The following is a 3,083-nucleotide window of genomic DNA, read 5'->3' as shown; positions in this document are numbered from 1 at the left end:
ATGCTTTGTTTATTGATCCCATTACCTTCCATCATCTTGAAACTGACTCACTATCCTGAGCACACATTGTGCTTGAGCATGCACAAGGTTTTATCTTTTAATTAATCTTTCTTTGAATTTTGTGTACTGATCCTGTAATGGCAACCCAGGCAGCTAGAGGGAAAATTATTGGGCAGGATTGTGAAAGTGGTCAGAGCAGTGTCCAGTTTTTCTGATTTTTGAATTTTTACATCCTTATCTATGTGCAGTTCTTCCAGCTTCTCTACAGATTGCATAAAAAGCTAGTCACGCTCAACTCCACCAGGGTGCGAAGATTTTTGGAATTATGCTCCTCCTTCAGTTTCACTCTTACATTGCCCCGACTGCTTACTGTAGCAGCATTCTGACTATATGACAGTCAATTCCATCTCTTCTTCCACATTAATTACATTCACAATTTTTGCCCAGACAGCATAGCATTTAGAAACATAGAAACATAGAAGATAGGAGCAGGAGTAGGCCATTCGGCCCTTCGAGCCTGCTCCGCCATTCAATGAGATCATGGCTGATCATCCAAATTCAGTACCCTGTCCCTGCCTTCTCCCCATATCCCTTGATCACTTTAGCCTTAAGAAATATATCCAACTCTTTTTTGAATATATTTAATGAACTGGCCTCCACCGCCCTCTGTGGCAGAGAATTCCACAGGTTCACCACTCTCTGGGTGAAGAAATTCCTCCTCATTTCAGTCCTAAATGGCTTACCCCTTATCCTTAGACTATGACCCCTGGTTCTGGACTCCCCAGCCATCATAAACATCCTTCCTGCATCTAGTCTGTCCAGGCCTGACAGAATTTTATAGGTTTCGATGAGATCCCCTCTCAATCTTCTAAACTCCAGTGAGTATAAGCCCAATCGACACAATCTCTCCTCATACGTCATTCCTGCCATCCCAGGTATCAGCCTGGTGAATCTTCGCTGCACTCCTTCCATGGCAAGAACGTCCTTCCTCAGATAAGGCAACCAAAACTGCACACAATACTCAAGGTGCAGTCTCACCAAGGCCCTGTACAACTGTAGCAAGACATCCTTGTTCCTGTACTCGAACCCTCTTGCTACGAAGGCCAACATACCATTTGCCTTCTTAACCGCCTGCTGCACCTGCATGCTTACCTTCAGCGACTGGTGCACAAGAACACCCAGGTCTCTTTGCACTTCCCCTTCTCCCAATCTATTGCCATTCAAATAATAATCTGCCTTCCTGTTTTTGCCACCAAAGTGGATAACCTCACATTTATCCACATTTAAGTATAGATCCATCTATCCATCTATCTATATATATATATATATATATAAAAGGATAGTGGTGTCTGTCTGTCTGTCTGTCTGTCTGTCTGGCTGTCTGTCTGTCTGTCTGTCCGTATGTCCGCTATACACTCAAAAGTTATAGAGCGTACCTACACATATGTTATATCAAAAGAAAGCTTATGATTAGGGGAGCGTGATAGGTGTATTTACTTTTTGGTCAGACAAAAATTGTTCAGGCAGTACACAAAAAACGTTCAAAAAAGGGACAACTCCGCTCATTAGCGTTGAGTGACATGATGGTTAACCAATCGTACAGGGGATAGCGTTGAGTGACGTGATGGTTGACCAATCGTACAGGGGATAGCGTTGGCTGACGTGATGGTTGACCAATCGGTGTGTCATGGGGGATGTTTCATTGCGTGTGTGGGTGGGGCATCCTACAGGGGATAGTGTTGAGTGACGTGATGGTTGACCAATCCTACAGGGGATAGCATTGAGTGACGTGATGGTTGACCAATCCTACAGTTGAGTGACCTGATGGTTGACCAATCGGTGCATCACGGGGGGCGTTTCATTGCATGTGTGGGCGGGCCTAATCCTTCTGAGCGGAGGTGAGTGGCGGCCATTTTGATTCCTAACACCTGCCGGGCCTCAAGCTAAAAAAATGGTAATGGGGATTAAATGATATGAAATATAGATTTCCAGCAAAAAAAAAGTTGGTTTTAAAAGAAACAAAAAATCCATTTGCAAAGGGGACTCGGGCTTTCCCCCCCTCGGCGATGGATGAGCTGTCTGCAGGCCTCAGGCCTCGAAGCCTCGGCCTCTCCTCACCAGCCACGCCCGAGCTAGGCACCGCCCGTCCCGATTCCAAACCAGCGGCCCGCGATCGCCGTCATCTTGGTAAAGGCTTCCGGGGCAGGACGGCGCCGAGCGTAGCCATCGCCGCCATCTTGGTAAAGGCTGGCGGGGCGGGAGACCACGAGCGCATGAACGTCGGCGGCGGCCCGGAGTGGGACCTGAGCTAATGTGAGTTGGGCCGGGCCTCATGTGCTAGGCTGCGCAAGGGCCGGCCCTGAAACACTGATCCGCATACGAGGGCTTCGGGTCACCACGTCCGGGCTCTGAGGAAAGGTAGCGAGAGAGAGGGGGAGGGAGGGAAAGAGAGGAAATCAGGGAGACACAGGGGGAGGGAGAGGAGAGACGGGGGAGGGAGAGGAGAGGGGGGGAGAGGAGAGTGGGGGAGAGGAGAGGAGAGGGGGGAGAGGAGAGGGGAGGGGGGAGAGGAGAGGGGAGTGGGGGAAAGGAGGGGGGGAGAGGAGAGGGGGGAGAGGAGAGGGGGGAGAGGAGGGGGAGAGGAGGGGGGAGAGGAGGGGGGGAGAGGAGAGGGGGGAGAGGAGAGGAGAGGGGGAGAGGAGGGGGGAGAGGGGGAGGGGGGAGAGGAGAGGGGGAGGGGGAGAGGGGAGGGAGGGAGAGAGAATAAAGCAGGGACAGGGGGAGGGAGAGAGCACGGGGAGGGAGAGAGGGGGAGCGAGGGAGAGGAGAGGGGGAGAGAGAGGAGAGGGGGAGGGAGGGGGAGGAGAAGAGGAGGGAGGGAGAGGAGAGGGGGAGGGAGGGAGGGTCATGAGAGGGGGAGGAGGGAGAGGAGAGGAGGAGGGAGGGAGAGGAGAGGGGGAGGGAGGGAGAGAGAGTAAAGCAGGGAGAGACAGGCGGAGGGAGAGACAGAGGGTGAGGGAGGGGAAGAGTGAGGGGGTGGGAGAGGGAGGGAGAGCTCGCCTTCTGCCTTCCTTCTTTCCTTC

This window comes from Somniosus microcephalus, chromosome 5 (assembly GCF_052327205.1).
Source record: "Somniosus microcephalus isolate GS21.2 chromosome 5, FLI_Smic_1.0, whole genome shotgun sequence".
In the NCBI taxonomy this organism is placed as follows: Eukaryota; Metazoa; Chordata; class Chondrichthyes; order Squaliformes; family Somniosidae; genus Somniosus; species Somniosus microcephalus.
The sequence above is the reverse complement of the archived record's forward strand: the minus strand, read 5'-3'. Positions refer to the sequence as shown.